The following is a 20,877-nucleotide window of genomic DNA, read 5'->3' on the forward strand; positions in this document are numbered from 1 at the left end:
TCATATAAGTACATAGATTTACTTACAGAGTTCTCATTTCTTGTATAAAACCACGACTGTTTGGTCCAGATAAATACTAAAAGGTTTGTCTGCAGCTTTTCAAGGAAATGGGGAAAGAATGTTTTAATACTCAGAAGCTGAGCTGAGCAAAGATATTTAAATGTTGAGTTTGAAGCAAAGAAGAGTATTAAGGAAAACCCTGAGCCATTAAGTGACACATAAGAGATAAGGTTGTACATGAGCACTGAGCAGGCCGGTGGTTCAAGTCTATAAATATGTACATAATTAAGGATAAGAAGAAAAGAGCTTTGGAAAATGAAGTTCTTAGAGACAACAGCTTTGATTTTGTTTAAGCTTACAAGCAGGTTACTAATGTCTAGGAAGCACATGTGGACTTCACCTTGTCTGAAGAACTCCACAGCTCACGAATAGAGTGAGGTTGGAAGCATTGCACACTGGCAATATATATTCAAAGGTAATGAGGGGAAGGACAGTATTACTATGAAGAATGCTGTCACATTACATTGGGCCTGTGTGGCTTAACTATGCATCCAACCTTGCAAATGGCCATTTGCCTGGACTTAATAGCAAATGTGCTATTGATGGGGGGGTAGAGGTGGGAGGCTGATTTTATCTGTTTTACTACACATGCACCTTTGGGAGGCTTGAAGATAAAAATGCATGGGCTGAGTGTAGGAGTGATTCTTTTCAAGGCCACATTTATCTATAATAAATTCAAAGTGGAATTAATAATGACCAATTAAGCTGTTTGTCATTTTAACTCTTGAGGTCAAGGGCAGAACAGTGTTTATGTTTATTGATAGAGAGTCGATGGCAAGACTGCTGAAGATGGTCGGGCTGACCTTTAAGCATATTCAATAAACACATATTGACTGAGCAGCCTCAAGGCCTCCTCACACTCCAGGGCTCAGTCCTTTTTATCTAAGAGATTTTTTTTTACTTATATCTACTCTGCCATCTGCTACATCCATTAATTTCAACAAATATTCAGTATTTAGCCACTTCACCCTATGCTGTAGAGAACACAAGGGTATTTAAGACAAGTCTATCCTTCAAGGAGCTTGCTTACTCTTACCAGGTAGAACACAAGAGCTCTCAGGGAGGGATGGGCAAATCAGAATTACTTGCAAATACCCATGTTCAATGCCATTTTGGATTCACTTTTGGTCAAGTGAGACAAGCAGTGTTTTCACATGTGTTTTGCAAAGTCTCCCCAAGTGATTCCGATTAAGTCCCCTCTTCCATCCCACAGGAGTAACTGCAATTCAAGACGATGGTTACCAGCCCTCAAGTAATTGAGAGGAGGGCATCCCGTCTACCACTGCGTATAGACTGAAGCTACACAGCTACTCAGCTGATCTGCACTTCTGTGTCTTTACTAATCACTCGACGACAGAGAAGACTCATACTCAGTCAGACCCAGGGCCTGCATCAGCAAGGTTCTGAATGGATTTGGGCCTGTTTCCTTATCTGTAGAATGAGAGGGTAGGACTGGCTTTGAGGGCATGATTTCCCTGCCAAAATTGTATGAACACCAACCCTGAGGAAGCCAGTTCTACAATATGTTGGCAACTATGCAACAGCAAGCCTGAGGTCAGAACTCAGAATTCCCTACTTCTACTATCTTACTGCTTAATGTTACCTAGTCAGCAAATAAATCTCATGAGGTGAGTCTTCAGCCTGAAGAGCTAGACACCCAGCTTCACAGGCTGCTTTTTTAGGTCTCTACTGGGGAAACACCATGGAATTCAGAGCATGAAAATAACCCCATTTTCTGCCATCTCCCTCCACCTTGTGGTTCAGCAACTGCCTCCACTCCAGTGCAGAGGACCCCCCAGTGAGTGACAGACCCTGGGGCCTTCAAGCAGAGTGCTCCCGCAGCCAGACCCAAGCTGCCACTCGCCTCCGTCCCTCCGTGGCTGATCCCCTTCACCTGAGCGTGAGGGTCTGAGAAGGTGGGCTCGGGACTTACAGAATCAACTCTTCCAGGCTCTACGCCTAACTACTGGTGGTGGAGGAGTATCCCAGGCCACTCTCCAGAGGTGCAAGAGAGAGTACGGCCATACCATGCTCAGGTGGCCAAACTGCCTGCCCACCCCACAGCTCCCTGACTTTCAGAACAGGCTCATCTCTGTCCCGCAAGCCCACCCATAGTGACAATGAGAATAGCTCAGAGGGGAGGGCTCACTCTTCCCCACAGCCCCCACACTGACTGCTCTGTGCTCAACACCACCTTCATTCACTCAGGAAGAAACCAACCATGGCAGGTATTTTTAAGACAAAGCTCATGTGACTGACTAAATCTCTTCATATAATAATTCTATTAAGCAATAAATGTTTTCTATCTCCTCTAGTTCTCAGTTAAGAAAAATCAGGAAAGCTTGACCTTGAAGCACAAAGGGAAGGAAAGCACAAATGTTCAAAGGTGGTAGCACTACAGACACACTGGAGACCCACTGACCTGTGTTCAAAGACAGTAATCTCTACTTAGTGGCTATGTGTCTTCTGGTAAGCCACTTAAATTCCCTCATACAGTGTCCTCCTCAGTAAAAGAAATAATACTTGTCTTACCAAGTTATTTTGAGAGTTAAAATCTGAAAAGTGTCTGGTGCATCATAAGTTACTCAAGAAATAGGAACTCATGTTATAATAATAAAACTTGTCCAATTGCCTTTTATACCCTATTAGCTTGTGTGGACAGGAATTATGTCTTGGCTCAGGCTGCCATAACAAAATATCACAGATTGGGTGGCTTAAACAATAGACATGTATTTCTCGCCGTTCTGGAGGCTGGGAAGCCTGAGATGAAGATGCCAGCAGATCTGCTCCCTGGCGAGAGCCCTCTTCCTGGCCTGCAGACAGCCACCTTCTCCTTGTATCCTGGCATGGCCGGGAAAAGGAACCATTGTGTTTCTTCCTCTTCTCACAAGGATACTAATTGTGCCACGGGGCTCCACCTTCAGGACCTCATCTAAACCTAATCACCTCTGAAAGGTCCCACCTCCAAATACCATTACTTTGAAGGACAGGGCTTCAAAGTCAAGATTTTGAAGGGACACATTCAGTCCATAACAGTATCTCAATGAATTAGTGATAATCTTTTTAGTTTTTTGTTTATAATAGCCCAATGTCAAGGGCACAAATGGAAGAAAATCTGCGACTGTGCCCAACAATTACCTTCAAACCTGGGGACTCAGGGCTGATGGGCTGGCCCTCATTAGCCGGCAGGTTTCTTCCCAAGTGATGTCCCCTGAGACCTGTCAGGCTAGCCAGCCCAGGCAGCCTTTTGATCTGTCATCACAGTCACTTCCATCCCACTGGCAAAACGTTCTGGTTCCTGGCCTCACTGTTCTACATCCAAGCTGTCTGAAAAGCAGTAACGTTTTTTTAAAGAGCAACCGGGATTTTAATTAAAGTTCCAGGGACCCAGCCAAGGATATTTTTCTAAAAGAGAAGCAATATCTGTTCTTGGAGACAGAATATTTCACAACAGAGATCTCATATATTTTGATGAATGATAAATAGCACCATGGACTGTACCCCCAGAGGACCCCGGCTGCGGGGTGTGTGTGTGCGCAAACATGTACCTATTTAATGCTCACCCTCCCTAATATGGACAGAGTCAGGGAGACAAATGCATTCCAGTTACTTAAACCATTCAGATATTTAAGACAGACAGTGAATGGAAGAACATAAGGGCCTCTTAAGGACAGGAGATTGCCTTTTGTTCTCCCTGATGATTCCCTTTGATTTAAAAGGCTTTGGCTGCAAGACTCCCTGCAAACAGCATCAGATAAGAATTCAACTTCTGCAAGTGCTGGTCAGCAGATGTCCACCATATACTAATCCAGGGAGAGACCAATCACACACCACTCACATTCAGTGGTAAGGGAATTAAAATAAAATGAGGCCCCAATATCATAGTTGGAAGTTTGGCAAGATTATTCCACCTATGAGTTTTGTTTTTTCTGGAAATTCATGATTGCTGCTTGGAAAATCTCTATTAATCCCCTCACAGGCCAGTCAGGAGTTATAGAAAGTGAACTCCAAAGCCCCCCAGCTTCCTCCATGAACTTGAAAAACCTACACCCACACCAGCTGGGGCAGGGGCACATTTATTTTCATGTTGGATCCATGTGGGGGTCCTTAAATAATGTGAAATTGAGGCATTAGTGGAAGACCTGTTAGGAGCTGGCAGTCTACCTCAGGCAGAAGTGCCAGAGGCTTGGAGTCTGGTGTCTACTCATCCCCAGAGGCATGGCGCTGCTGTAGGGCCAGCAACCACAGATGGTGCCCTACACAGACAGCTGAGGGGCAGAATGCCACGGGTCTGCATGAAGCCTCAGCCAATGTGCTGGCTGGTTGCCATTACTGGGCCTGTGGATGTGGAACAAGAAGCTGGGATGGCGGTATTAGTTCCATTTCCCTGACACTAAGGTATCATTTCTCTGGTCCAAACAACAAAGGCTAAGGAGGTGGTTTTATAAGAGGGTAATAGGAGCGCCATGCTTGACAGACATCTCAGCCCTAAAAACTTATTCACCTAGGGAAAATTGATATGATTTCCCCCACTGTGGTAAACCATCAACATATTAAGCTAAATCATTCCAAGCTAGCCTTTTACAATTCCAGCTGGCGATAGTAGACAAAAATCATGACATATAATATATACACACACATACACAGGCATATAATTCTATATTTACTGTTATATATTTTTCTATAGGACAAATATATTGTTTTCTTTAAGTGACAATAGCAAATGACAATACTTTCAAGCCCTGAAAAGCCAGCTAGGGAAGAAAATGGGAATGACGCACAAGCACCACCTACAGGAATCCAAGGTATGGACAGTGGGTGGCTACAAGTCAGTTACCAACTCAGAATCAAGAAGTGACATCTATGAGAGTCACTGATTCTCAAAGTATACAGAGCATGGGGGGCTTCCACAGAAAGCACAATTGATCCTCACTCCAAAGGAAATGGGCCCACATGCCATGTAGTGTAAGGGAAAAGCATGGGACCAGGAGTCAGAAGATTCAGCACCTCAGTTGCTGCTCCATCACCCCACACTGTGGTAGCTGCAGCTCTCCCTCCAGTGTAGTAGGGATTGTGTCTGCCGTGCCTACTTTAGTGTTGATATATGGAAAACACCACCATGTACACTAATTTGCATACCAATCAAAAAACAGAATACAAATGTACTTGTGGTCCTGTTGCCCTACAGCCCAAGGCATTTCAGAGTACCACTAATCATTTTTATTCTAGTCACATAATGTCATAGAAAAGGGAGAATGTGCCTGTAAGAAGGGAGTATGAAGGATTAAGCCATGTGAAAGAAAGAGACAAGAAAATCTAACTTCCCCGCCATGTCTAACAGTCCAGCCCAGTCAGGGGTAGTGCACTTCAATTAAGGGCTAGGCTTCCAGGGAGCCTTGTAGATGGACTATCAAAGTTCCTCTGAACTGAAACCTTGCAAAGTGGCCACCACTAAGACTCACCGAGGAATTCCTCATATAAACAGTAGTCAATGTCAATTAACCTTTGTGAACATGAAAAATAAATGGAAAGGTTGAGGAATTAACAAGGAGACAAACACAGATGCCAGACATAAGCATGATGTTACTGTAAAAGCTACAATCACATGGTGGTTAATTTTAGTATACTAGGAACGGCTCTCATGATAAAAGATCTTTTCTGAAACTGGAAGTGCATTAAAAATAGGGGCTGAGTCTAATCTCTGTTTTCCCCTATAGCACTCTGATTAGTTCCACATCTGCACTGAGAGTGAAAATATTTATTGAATATACCATATTGGTGCTTTCTGAATGTTTGAAGAATCAGTAAATAAACTGCGTTCAGCTGTGTATCATTCAACCTCCTTAATTGAAGATTCATGCAAAATTAATTAAATTCATAAATTATGAAGACATCTTTTCCCCTAAAGGGAAAAAAAGGATTCATGGAGTATAGAGCTACCTGACAATATCACTTGAATCCAATACTGGCCCCAGGACAGCAATGAAGCTGGAACCTGCCACCCCCAGCCCTTGGCCCAGCCCCTTCTCTTAAATCCCCACCTCTATCCAGCAATATGTGGGGTCTCACAGGGATATGTATGGGTAACCCAGAAGACAAGGACAAGCTCTGTCAGACCACTCCTACCCTGTGGCCACAAACACCCAACTGCTCACCCTTGAACTTAAATATATGTACACTCCTTATGCAGCTCTGCCCTCAAAATTTTGGACTAGAGGAAGAGGTCTTCACAGGCCCTGGAAATGACGTTGGCATTATTTAGGTAGGGACTTCTGGAGTCTGTAAGAACATGCTTTAAAAAGGGGGCCAGAGGCACCAGTTCCTGGGCACTGTAGAGTCAAGGCGCAAGTCTTGGCCAGGGAGGTAGAGCTGGAAGGGACGCTAAGCGCCCTCCGCTCGGCACGCGAGCCGCTGCACCCACAGGGCCAGCCCCGGCGCCACCGTGCTGCTCCTGCCGAGCACTGCGGACAGCCAGGGCACCGTCATCAGCCACGCTCTGACCTCTGGAACTGGAGGATAAGAAAGAATTATCAGGGGAATCAGAAGATGAAGAATTGTAGCTAGAAGAGTTTCCTGTGCAGGAAACACTTGATCCCAAAGACAGAAGAACCAAGATCCCTATGCAGTACTGGGACGTGGCCATGTGAGATACACAGCTACGCAGAGGCAAATCAAGGCCGCTCACAAAGCAATGGTTTTAAAACATCACCCGGACAAACAGAAAGCAGCTGGTGAACCAATAAAAGAAGGAGATAATGACTACTTCACATGCATAACTAAAGCTTATGAAATGTTATCTGATCCAGTGAAAAGATGAGCATTTAACATTGTAGATCCTACTTTCAATAATTCCGTTCCTTCTAAAAGCAAAGCAAAGGACAATTTCTTCCAAGTGTTTTCCCCAGTGTTTGAAAGGAACTCCAGATGGTCAAAAAAAAAATGTCCCTAAACTTGGTAATATGAAATCATCATTCGAAGATGTAGATGCATTTTATTCTTTCTGGTATAATTTTGATTCTTGGAGAGAATTTTCTTATTTAGATGAAGAAGAAAAAGAAAAAGCAGAATGTTATGATGAGAGGAGATGGATTGAGAAGCAGAACAGAGCAGCAAGGGCACAATGGAAAAAAAGAAGAACAGAATAAGAACATTAGTCGACAATGTATATAGCTGTGATCCAAGGATAAACAAATTTAAAGAAGAAAAGGCCAAGAAAGAAGCAGAAAAGCAAGCAAGAGTGGAAGCAAAACGGCAGGAGCAAGAGGCAAAGGAAAAACAGACAAGCTGAATTAGGAGCTGCTCGGTTAGCTAAAGAGAAAGAAGAGGAAGTTAGACAACAAGCACTGGCAAAGAAGGAAAAAGAATTCCAGAAAAAAGCCATTAAAAAGGAAAGGCAAAGACTTCGAAACTCATGCAAGACAGAAGAAATAAATGAGCCAAGGAGAAAGAGGAAGCTGAGGCTGTATGCGACAAGCATCTAAGAATGCAGAGAAGTCAAGTGGCGGAGGTGGAAATGGCAGTAAAAACTGGTCAGAAGATGATCTGCAATAACTGATTAAAGCTGTGAACCTCTTCCCTGCTGGAACAAATTCAAGATGGGAAGTTATTGCTAATTACATGAACATACAGTTTTCTTCTGAAGTCAAGAGAACTGCCAAAGATGTTATTGGCAAAGCAAAGAGTCTTCAAAAACTTGACCCTCATCAAAAAGATGCCATTAACAAAAAGGCATTTGATAAATTTAAGAAAGAATTTGAAGTGGTGCATCAAGCAGACAATGTGCCACCTTCAGAATGGTTTGAAGGCCCATGAACAGATTTCACCCCTTGGACAACAGAAGAACAGAAGCTTTTGGAACAAGCTTTGAAAACATACTCAGTAAACATACCTGAAAGATGGGAAAAGTTAGCAGAAGCAGTGCCTGGCAGGACAAAGAAGGACTGAATGAAACGATACAAGGAACTTGTCGCGATGGTAAAAGCAAAGAAAGCTGCTTAAGAGCAAGTGCTGAATGCAGGTAGAGCCAAGAAATGACTTATGACAATCTTTGTTGTGTGTGCATTTTTATAATAAAACTTAAAATATTGTACAAAAATAAAAGGAGGCCAGAGACTTCAGGTGGGCATGTCCCTTTACGTCTTTGGTCCTTCACATAATTAAGTCAGAGCATGACCAGAGAAGACACAAACCAGGCCCTCTAAGATGCTGTGCTAAAGACAGGGTAGTTGGTTTTCCAGGCCTAAGGAGGTAATTCTTGAATCCACTACCCTTCCATCTAAACTCTCCTGTCCATATGATTCCTTTAACAGTAAACTTGATGAATAAATGATCTATAACCATGGTTCATTTTTTCATCAGCCTCTTTTTTCAATTTTAAAACTTCTCACATTATCACCTGTATCCTCACTATGTAGTATATTTTTCTCTTAGAACACTCATAATTTTCTTACAAAATCCAGTTGCCTCTGGCAGGTGTTTTTCTTCCTGCTTTTAACTGTTAACATCCTTCTTCACCTAGATCCTATCTAGTCATGTTCTGCCCATGTGCCCCTTTAATGCTACTTTCATCTGTTTCCTCTGCCACCATGTTAATTTCCCTTCGTCCTTCATCCATTCATTGCAGGTAAGTACTGCTCTGGATCAAGCATCCTTCCAACTTAACACATAGATGTTCATCTAATCCCATTGTTAGCTGATCCCAAATGTACTTGTTCAATTTTCTTTGACCCAGAATGCTCTCTCCCCATTTTCAGTAAACCAAATCCCTTTTTTGTTTTCAACATTTGAAGTTCATCTTTTCCATTAAATATTTCCACATTAATTCCATGCAGACCTAATCACCCCAGATAATATAATGCCAAAGTTGGGGCTCTAGCTCTGGATAACCGTAAGAGAGGAGCACACAGAGATAGTAAGAGCATTCCTCTTATTTGCCAAGACTAATTGACTGATATGACCTATATTCCTGCAGTCATGTTTCTCACACTTTGATATGCACAGGAATCAAATGAGGACCTTGTCAAAATTCAGATCTGATACGATAGGTCTGGGCAGAGTCTGAGAATGTGAATTTCTTATAAGGTCTCAGGTGATGTTATTGGTCAAGGGATCACACTTGGAGTACCATGTGCCTAGAAAGCTGTGATTCAAAATTTTCTAAGAATGAGTTAGCAGGAGAGAGTGACATGATTGATTAGTAATGTCTGCCATGAGCACAGAAAGACAGAATGGCAACACTGATTTGATTATTAATAACAATTCATTGATTTATTCAACAAATACTTATTGACTATCAACTATGCTTCATGTACTATGGACAGAGTAGAGATAGAGAGAGTCGTTATGTTCATGGAGCTTCCATTCTGGTAGGAAAACAAGATAATTAAAAAGAAAACAAATAAATGAGATAATTTTACACAGTGGTAGGTGCTTTGAAAGTGATGAAGGCAACAAACTGATGATACACAGAGAGTCACTGGAGAGGACTACTTACAACCACGTGGTCAGGGAAAGCCCCCCCGCCGACTCCACTGATGTGATAGCTGGGCTGAGGCCCGATAAAGGGCAACAACACACACATGTGATGACTGACAGCCATCCATCAGAAGGAACAGAAAAAGAAACAGCCCGGAGTCAGGAATTAGAATTAGAACAGAGTGCCATTAATTTGCCCTTTTCTGACAGTAAAAAAGTGCTGACTTTGCATTCAGGCAGATATGTATTCTAATCCTAACTGATCCACAAGTTATTTAAACAATTTTCTGCTTAAAAAGAAACGTATTTCTTGCTGTCAGAAGCTCAGATGCCAGAGATACAATGGTGAAAAAACAGATGCAATCCTACTCTCACAAAGCTTCCATTCCAGTCCTCCTCACCTGTTTCTTCATCTACAAAATGGGTAAAATAATACTGACTTTGCAGAATCATCCAATGAAATTATGTTTTTAAAATTTTAGCATACTAAACTTAGTAAGTCCTCAATTATTAGTAGAATCCCTGTTTTCCCTAATGTATTTGGCAATATAATGATCACAGTGTTTATACACCTTTTGTGTATATAAGATTGACTTTTTAATCTGTTTTATTTTTCCCCTGAGATTATAAATTCTCAAATTTAGAACATAATTTTTTATCGCTGTTCAGCACCTTGGAGAGCACTTTAGTTACCACTTCAACAAGTGTTTTACAGAGTGCCAAATAAATACTTTGATGACTGTGTGATAAGGAAAACTAGAGCAAGATAAGAAGTAAAAAGAGTAGTGGAAAAGGGGAAATGTTATTATGTGGCCAGGGAGGCCTCACTGATACAAGGTCACATTTAGACTGAACTGAAGATTGAGGGTATAAGCCATGTGAGTTTCTAAGAAAAGAGTTTTCAGGCAAAGGAAACAGCAAGTACAGAAGTCTCAAGTGTTCAATGTGTTTGGGAAAGAGCAAGGAAGCCAGTATGGCAAATTACTTCATTTTATAAAAGAGGAAACTGAGGCCTAGAGAAATAACTTGACCAGACCCAAGTGCATCAACTAAGTTAATTTTAGCTGCTGCAGTAAAATACTTGTAACAATACTTGAACTTAAGAGATGTATATGTCTGTTTATATAAATTACAATACTAGTACTCAGAGCAGCAGGGAACTCTCCTCTAAGCAGTGATTCAGGGACTGAGGCTTGTTCCATAGTGTATCTTCTTCATCTTCAGTACAAGGCTTCCAGGCTCACTTTTGGGTGTCACATCTCAGTGTCTGATACAGAGATTACGGAGGGTCACATATAAGGGGTTTATAGCAGGCCAAGCCTAGAAGTGGCATACATCAATTCCACCTGCACTTAGTAGCTAACATTCAGTCACTTCACTACCATCTACCCCAAAGGAGACTAGGAAATGTGATCCAACAGGAAGATGAGGAAAAGGGATTTGGTGAGCAGCTAGCCAGGCTCTACCAGGCCAAGTTACCTTCCTCCTAGCACTGTGCTTTCTTCCTTTGCACATGTATGAATGAAAATAATACCCTCTATAAAGTGGTCTAATAATATGAGACAGAAGATAGAAGAACTGCTAATTTTCTGCTGCCAGCCGAAACAGATGCTATTGTTAAGTGGTTTAATTTTACTAAGATGGAATACTGGGGAAGGAGAGATACCTATAATAGAGTGAGAATCAAGCAGAGATATGTTGTGATGAGGAAGGAAGATTGCACAGACAGAAAATCAAATTATAACCTCAGTTCATCTGCCTCCACATCTGGTTCACAAGATCTAGCTGCAAGTTGATAACCAGTTGCTCTCTGAATTTCTCACTCCAGTATCTCACATCAGCAAGACTGCTGTAAGGATTGTGTAACAATTACATATGCAAAGCTTAAACTGAGTGTTGGAATAAAATTAAATTATAAATAATGGAAAGAAAATATCAGTGTTAGGGAGGCAAGAAATTTGAGTCATACCATGGAGTTGGATTACTCTACAAGGAAGCATTTTTCAATATAAAAAACAGTCCAATTAAAACTTTCAAATAATACACATTTAAAACAAAACATGATTACCAGATAATAGGTCAGGATACAAATAATCATTAATGAACAAAGTCTATGGTTTGAAAACTCTACCCTTTTGCCTTGAATTAACAATGCAAAAAAAGAGCCTTTTAAAAAAAATAGTTTTCTAGAGTTTCAAATTTCTTAGGATAGGGCTAAAATTATATAATTAAAGTGAAATGAACAAATCCCAAACAGACATCAATAATAATATCAATGTCATGGACAAATATAAATCAAGGCTTGAGATAATCAAAATGGTTTTGACAGAAAATAGTACCTAAAATGATACCAGGCTGGATTTTATGTAATACTCAACAACCAGAAAACATTGTGTAAATTATATCCAGCAATAATTTTAAATTGAGTAATATAGATAACAACTGGAAAATCCCCCCAAAATAAATAAATGGGAATCATGGAAAGATTTTTAAAATATATAGAAAAAAATTAGGAAAGTGTCTATCAACTTGGAAAAAGTAATAAGCTGAGTCATACCATTTCATTTTAATAAACGTTTGCTGAGCACTCACTATGAGTAAGTCATGCTGACTACCTTCTGCAAATGACCCTATTACCCCCAGACATCCAAAAATAGTTATAATTCCTCCAAATGTGGGCATAGCTTTATAATCTTACTTGCATCTGGTACCAGGATTTCTCCTTTTACAAGGGCAGGTTAATGATGATGTAGAGAATTGCTGTGGCTTTGGGGGCATGCTTGATGGAGTTAATTAAGTGGTAAAGGGTAATATATGGGCATGGGGTACACACTACACAAGGAGAGTTATCCTTTCTCAGAACTCTTTATGCTTATTTCCTATTCCACTGATTTGCCAATTAATCATTGATCATGGCATCGCCTGTGACATTTCTCATCTTGTCAATCTGTATTAATACATTACTTTTTATTTTCTCATCTTGCCCCTCTGAGAACAAAAACCATATATAACATGTTTGGAACAGAAACCATACATAACATCTCACCTCTTTGAGAGCACTTTTGCATATAGTAGGTGAGAAACTGTAATATCTGTAGATGTAATAAATGAATTCAGAATCTGTTAATCTTTTTAGGTTAGGCCAGAACCAATTGTAAGTCCAAGGTAGAATATCATCTTCTTTTTATAACTGAGGATCTGAGGCCTGTATTGGAGGTGTTGAGGTTGATTTTTATCCATAACTAACTATAGGAAAATCTTGAAGTAGAAGGAAATACAGGGATGCTACAGAGAGAATGGGTTGGGAGAGAGAAGAAAAGACCCATAGAACATCACAACCAAACTTCACAAAATCAAAGTACCAAAGAGTTAACTAATATCTCTCTAAACTTTACATCCAAATACCAAAAACATATAAAATATTAAGATTAAATGGTCAGCAGGAAACGACTTTTAATGATACCATTCTAACTGTAAAAAAAAAATCAAAGTTTTCATAATAAATTTAAGCCTCTAAAATGCAGATATACTGTCTCCAGGAAATATTAACTTGTATAATAAGGTATATTTTAAGATGAAATAATAATCATCTTACAATCAACTCATATATTGTTCAAGATATACTTTTGTTTTTAAAAATATAAAGAGATGACTTTGAAGAAAACTGTAGTGGGCAGAATTGTGGCCTCCAGCAAAGATGTCCACGTTCTTGAAACTGTAACTTGTTTCATTAAATGGTAAATGGGGATTAAAGTTCCAGATGCAATTAAATTTGCTGATCAATTGACCAGTATAGAGAGTGTTTCCTGTATTATCCAGGTCAGTTCAATGTAATCACAAGGGCCCTTGAAAGCAGAAGGAGGAAGAATTCATGTCAGCATGATGCGATGTGAGACCCAACCAGCCATTGCTGACTGGAAGATGGAGGAGGGCCACGAGCCAATGAGTACAGGTGGCCTCTAGAAGCTGTAAAAGGCAAGGAGATGGATTTCCCCTACAGCTTCCTAAAGAAATGCAGCTCTGCTGACATCTTGATTTTATCCAGTGAGACCTGTGTCAGACTTCTGACCTCCAGAAATGTAAGATAATAAATATTTGTTGTTTTAACACACTAAGATTGTGGGAACTTTTTATAGCAGCAATATAAAATTATTACAAAGGTCTACTTTAAAAGGCTTCAGACTACTATTTATTTGACATTAATCTCAATTTCACCAAAAAAAGGAAATGAAATGTGCACTTTAAAAATTAGTTTGCAGCATCAATAAAACAAGTGAACCAAAAATAAGGATAAAAGTAGCAATAACAAGAAAACCCAAATAGGATATTTTCAGGGGAAGAAAAAATAAGACTAAAGCTCAAAAGTATTTATGGGACTTTAAAACCGCCCTTTTTAGGCAGCTATGTAGCTCTCCTTTCACAGTGAGGTGTAAAGAATAAAATACCTTAAGAAAAATGTGACCGAATGTGTGTCAGAGAAAATGATACAGTAGTGCCTTAGCTCTCCCTCCCCCCAGTGTATTGTTTTGGCGCAATCCTGAGCCCTACTTTGGCTTTAATTTTAAAAAGCATAATGTAACATTTGCTGCAAGTTCCCTGGTCAGAAGAGGTACTGTACTAGGAATAGCAAGCAGGTAGACTGTGACAAGGTCAAAATAAACTGTTCCCAGGATAATGGCAAAACCCCAGCTGTTGGTCACTTCATCACAGCAGTGTACAGAGTAGCAGGGGGTAAGGGGGTCATATGTATCACTACTGCTTATTTGCTGAAATTGAGTTGAATTCAGTCTCTTAATTTCAAGAAACTCCAAGATTCAAATTCCATATATATTGTGTTTAAATATAAATAAAATTACACAAATAAGCAAGCAGAGGGGATAGTAAATGTACTCAAAGAAGGCAGGAAAGCAACGATCACTCCATTTACCAGAAGCATCATCTGTAACTGCTACAAGAGAGTTCAGATGGGCTACATCCTAAGCTGACAGGTCACCTCTAAAAAGCATCCTACCTTTGTGTTCTTTTAATTGCGAGGAGAAGGTGCAGGAAAATATGGGAGACCAGGAGACCCAGGTGGCAGTACTTACCTGTCCAATAATCGATCTTTGTGAATCTAGGTTTTCTAGTTTGAAAACTAAGACTAAACTAAGTTAATGCATCCCAAAGTTTGGGATCTATATTACTGGAAGTAGCAGATGAGTTAGTAGGAAGTATTGCTCAATACTGAATCTCAAAGAACGTTACTTCTTTTCAATGCTGTTTTATAACTTCTTAAAGAAGGTGAAGGAGAAAGTCTCAGCTTGATGCTAGCAAAGGTTTGACAGCTCCCTAATAACAGCACACCTCCTTTTTTATTAACAAAAGGCAATCTTTAAGTTCAGAGTCTTCCAAAGGCAAAGTCTTCAGCTAGAACTAAAATGTTGTTGTATTTATACTTCTAAGTTTTTTAATTATTTATATTTTTTTCTATTTATGGCAGGAACTGTGCTTTATTCACTCATTTCCAGAACCGTGAACAATCCAGCACACAGTCAGCCCTTAATAAATTCTTGAATGAATCCATTAACAGACCAGTGTTACTACGATTCTCATCAATATATAGCCCAACTACTTTAAGAGGATACACTAACACTTGTGGTCATTAAAACTGGAAAAAGGAAAAAGCCTTAACTCATCCCAATAGGGTTTGAGTGTTATTTTTTGTGAAATTGAAAGGAACTTAAGTTGAAAACATACTGTGCATCAAGACAAAAAAAAAAAAAAAGGAAAAGAAGAAAGAGTGGGGGATTGCACAGAACATTATCACATTGTGCCAAGAATTTTAAAGCCCAATCTGCTCTTTCATACACACACTGCTGAAGATACATAATTTCTTCAATGGCCCTTTATTTTTCCCAGCATTACTAATTAACCTGATAAGGACTTAGCCAAGCTAGCTAGTACAGTACAGAATTTGGATAAGGACTTGATGAGGGACATTGTTCTTCAACAGCCATCTAAGAGGCTCTCTGTCAACATGTTTAATAGTCTCTTCAGCCTTCATAATGTCACTGCCTCAGACTCACAATGCTTATTTATCAAAATACAGTGGAACTTCAGAAAGGCCATGTGAGAGCTTTTTTTAAAGAAAATACATTATTTAACTTTACAATTCTAAGTAGGAGACGGTGATTCTAAGAAGGAGATAATATAATGAACACAATATTTTTTAGATATATTTTGTAAATTTAACTTAGCTTATCCCCAAATAACATATTCTCTCTCTCTCTCTCTCTCTCTCTCTCTCTTTTTTTTTTTTTGATTGGGGGAGGGTGGTATTTTAAGCAACACTTCGTTTGAGTGCCCATGGATGGCTAACTTTGCTGGTTCACTTTGTTTAAAGCTGAACCTAGAACAACAACAAAAACTCACTCACCTCCTGGGAGCTAATTAGTGGAGAACTGGCATGCTAAAAAAGTTATCTCCAAACACCACATGTACTTCATTTAAATGTGTAATTTACTCCTCACGTTTGAATTACCAGACTGATTTAAAACTGTGCCAATTTAAGGTTGTTGGAAACTAGTATGATTTAATATTTTCTGAGCTTGGCTTTCAAATTTAGTTTACAGAAATTAAAGCTACGTGTTAATGTGATGGCAATAGAAAACGGCTGTTTTCTCTTTGCTTGTTGCCATTTTCTTCTAGAAAACAATGATGCAAAGACTCCAAACCATCAAACAGGTCTACTCTCATCTGTAACATATAATCTCTTTACATGGTTTCTACCTTATCAGTTAATCAGGTTCTGTTTTAAGCAATGCTATGTAACAAGGAGTAATGAAGTCTACAAACCTAACTTTGACCCATTAAAATAGCCTGGACATACATTCAACTGCAACCTTGCTGATAGTCTTATTAAATCTGACTTGATCTTTAAAATACGGTAGTATTGAAGGTAGCAAGCATAAGTTGCAAGTAGCTTTGAGTCTATTAAAGTACATGTGACTATTACATTATGTAATTTGCTAGTAAGATTAACAATTGAGGTGGTTGGTTCCCCAGAAATCCCTAACTCACTTCTGAGGTATGAAGTTTCAGACATATAAATAGCCCTTATGAGAAAAACATTAGATGACTGTAATTAATCAGTTCTGGCACCTAGGTGTCAAAAAATAAAAGGCCACTGGATGACTCCCAAAGTCCAGTGTATTAGTCTGCACAATGGAAAAAAAACCTTGATACATTTTTTCAATAAAATATAGACATTTCTAAAAAACATTCCCATAAAATGAATATCATGGCATAAGTAATAATAAGCATAACTGGAAGGGAAAAGCACTTTTATTTTTCTAATTAGTTTCATAAACAAGACTGATGTGCTTCCCTGGGATATTTCACTCCCTTTGTTTTCTTTCTATTATCTATCACTTCAAACATGTAACTCCTTCACCTAGCAAGGGATGATTTCAATTACATCTCAAAATATGAGTTTCCCTCTCTCAGATTCTAAACCCTAGAGCATTTCCTATTTCTGCATTTTTCAAAAGGAATGTTTGGGCAATGCCAACTGTCTTTCCCTGTAACAGATCTCACAAGCCTCATATACTTGGTAGGAAGATGGCTGAAAATTAAAATCCTTTTTTTGCAGGTACCCAGAGCTCTGCCACTCAAACTTTTAATTATAAACTGACATGTAATAAAGCAGAATGTCAGAGAGCTACTGCAACCACACTTGCCTTGCAGTTTTACTGTGAACCTTCCTGTATCAAAAGCCCGCCCTGCCGATCATTTTTAATTAAATAAAAGGCAAGCCCTCCTTGAGCAAGATTTACAATGAAAGTCAGATTTTCAGTGGAGCAGCTGTGTAAACGGGTTCTAAAATTAGTCTAGTCATTTCCAAGCTGTGTTTTGCAGCTTCAATGTGTCTTCTGCAGCCCATGTCAAGATGAGAAAATGAATTTTCTCAAGAACATCCTAGTCATTTTGGGTTTCGTCCATTTTAATGGTGTGATAGCTAACTCAAACCTCCCAGCCCTAAGCAGTCTGGGTGTAGGGAGACGTCATCAAAAAGTGCCATTTGAGAAGAGTGTTTGTTTTAATTTAGATGGTGTTGACAGACTGATGGGTACTGTAATAAAACCACCCAGCCTCTTGCCCAGGGGATGTATAATCTAAACAAGACAAATAAGAATATAATGAACAACTTGGGCTGACAGGCAGTAGCTAGCTTCAGATTTCAGACTTCCTGTCCCTTATTAGGACAGTAAGGAGGAACTTTTTCAATTCCTATTTCTAATACTTGTTTTTGCAAGGAAACAGTGGGGGTGACAATCGGAAAAATTCATGCAAGAAAGGGTAGCCACTATCTATTCCCTTACCACCAAAAAAATAAAGAAATAAACATGAAATGGGTTTTAACCCTTTCCTAACCCAAACCTATGCACTGTTTTAGAAAATTAAGGGGCAGTGGGGAGAAGGGCTATGGGGGAACTAAAGCAGAGACAAAGAAGGGAATGAGAATGCAGGTAGCTTTGCACAGTAGGAGAATATTAACAAGAATTTAATTTATATCTCTGTGAGTATTCAAAACCATACTTAACCACAAAAGAATGATCATTTAGCAGTGAGCACTTGTATTTCTTATCCCTTATTAGTAATAATCTAATGTTACTAATGCATATGGCACCATGTAACTACTAGATATGAGGAGCCCCAGACCTTGCGGAATACACACGAAGGTTTTCTTTACAGAAACAGGTATTCTAAAGCTGAAAACCAAAGATTATGACGTCATTTCTGTCCTGGGAAAGAGGGTCAAAGAGGTCAGTAGGGAGACAAGGGAGGATCATGTCAAAATAACACAGTGCCAGTGCTAAACCCATACCAGAAAACTTGAAACCAGTAGCTCAACCTATTCACAGCAGACCCCTCCACTTGTCTGGGCAGGAACTGTTCTGGTAGGTTCCAGAGTATCTAAATGGTACCTCAATGGGAACTGTAAAGTGGACATTCTGACATGTCTGTGGTAGTCCTTGGACATGTATTTTAAAAATGCTGTTTTATCTTATCAAGGAGTGAATACCACAAACATTCTAGACACTCACATTATTTTCTAAGTGACTTGAAAATGGTGAGTGGAGGCAGATCTACTATGAACCTAATAAAAGTTAACCTTCAACGCCCTTGATTTTGCACCACCCCTGTGAAAGTAGGTTGTAGAATGTTCCAGGTGGGAAGTCAAGTTGAACCAAGAATTTCTGGTAAATATCCCAAGTAGATCTCAGAAGAAAGGGACCCAGATCCCCAAGTTTCCATTGATTTGTTGTGATTTCTTTCTCATCAAAAAAAAAATTCACTTTGATATCTAATGTACTCACAGCTTCATGTCCTTTTCCTGAAAAAGGGGGAGTATGTTCTTTTCAGCCTATCATCTGAGAAGCAGTATAGCTGAGAGTTGTCCAGGAGTGTTATAATTAGTATCCCCATTCACTATCTGAGTGTCTTAGTTTGAAAACTATGTAGTCACTCTAAATAGAGCATAATAAGATAAGGACACAAACTCTGGATCAAGGTGTTGGGTTTTAAACCAGTAACTGTCATTTATAACTTGGGAAAATATTTAACTTTCTTGTGCCTCAGTTTCCTAATATGTAAAGTGGGGATAATAATACATACCTCATAGGTGGTTGTAAAGATGAATGAGTACATATATGCAAAGCACTTAGGGCAGCTCCTGGCACAGAGGAAATATTATGCACTAGATGTTTTGTTGTTATCATTATTATTAACTCTTAACTTTATTTTTCTTAAAACACAAACCAATTATTTATTTATAACAAAGTATTGTGCCCATCAATAGCTAACAGTCTACTGGTGGTTCTTAGTATGTTATGATCACTGATTTAAAGATATTTTTATTGACTTTTGATCTTTTTTCCAGTTTTATTAAGATATAATTGACATTGGATTAGTTTTAGGTGTACAAAATAATATTGGATATGTTTAACTTGCAAATTGATTATAATAAGTTTAGTTAACATCAATTACTCACATACCTGCAACTATTTTTTCTTGTGATGAGAACTTTAAGATCTACTCTTTCAGCAACTTTCAAATATACATTATTGTTAACTAGTTGTCATACAGTACATTACATCCCCAAAACTTATTTATAACTAGAATTTTGTACCTTTTGACCACCCTCCTCTAGTTCCCCCACTTCCTACCTCTCTGCCTCTGGCAACCACCTATCTGATCATTGTTCCTATGAGTTCCTTTTTTGTAAGATTATACAGGTAAGTGAGGTCATGAAGTACTTGCCTTTCTCAGACTTATTTCACCCAACATAATGCACTCAGTGTGTATCCATGTTGTTGTAAATGGCAGGGTTTCCTTCTTTTTAAGGCTGAATAATATTCCATTATGTATATATATACCAAATTTTCTTACCTATTCATCCCTGGGTGGAAATTTAGGTTGTTTCCATGTCTTGGCTATTGTAAATAATGCTTCAATAAACATGGGAGTGCAGGTATCTCTTCAAGATAGTGATTTCACTTCCATTGGATATATATCCAAAAATAGAATTGCTGGATCATTTGGTAGCCGTATTTCTAATATTTTTTGAGGAACCTCATTCTATTTTCCACAGTGATTGAAACAATTTACATTCCCACCAACAGTACACAAGGATTTCCTTTTTTTCCACATTCTCTCCAACACTTGCTGTCTTGTCTTTTTGATGATAGCCATTCTAAGATGTGTGTGGTAGTATCACATGTTTGATTTGCATTTCCCTGGTAATTAGTAATGTTGAGCATCTTTTCATGTGCCTGTTGGACACAGGGATGTCTTCTTTGGAAAAACGTCTATTCTGTTCTGCCCATTTTTATATTGAATTGCTTGTTTTTTGTTATCAAGTTGTAGGAGTTCTTTATATATTGTGGATATTAACTCCTTATAAGATACATGATTTGCAAATATTTTCTCCAGTTATGTAGGTTCTCTTTTCACTTTGTTGATGGTTTCCTCTGCTGTGCAGAAGCTTTTAAGTTTGGTGTATTCTTACTTGTTTATTTTTGCTTTTGTTGTTTTAATCTACAGCATCAAATCCAAAGTCATCATCTAACTTGTTCCTGAGTTTGATTCCCTCAATGAATACTTGGAAAACCATTCTCTTTTGAAACCATTCTCTTGTGAAATTTATTTTTAGGAATAGCAAACAACCTGTTTTTTTAAACAAAATATTATTCTATACAAAATCAATTTGGAAATTACCTAATCCCATGTAATTGCTCCAAGAGAATAAATTAAGATTAGTGGTTCATTTAGAGGTAGAATTGAACTCAGTAAGAACTTACC

The 20,877-nt window shown here is 38.9% G+C and overlaps 1 pseudogene; it reads left to right on the forward strand.

Annotated features, from left to right (window-relative positions):
- The first annotated feature begins 6,733 nt into the window (after positions 1–6,733).
- On the forward strand, positions 6,734–8,786 carry LOC108391111 (dnaJ homolog subfamily C member 2-like; annotated as a pseudogene).
- The last annotated feature ends 12,091 nt before the right edge of the window (positions 8,787–20,877 follow it).

The sequence above is a fragment of the Manis javanica genome, chromosome 3 (assembly GCF_040802235.1).
Source record: "Manis javanica isolate MJ-LG chromosome 3, MJ_LKY, whole genome shotgun sequence".
Lineage (NCBI taxonomy): Eukaryota > Metazoa > Chordata > Mammalia > Pholidota > Manidae > Manis > Manis javanica.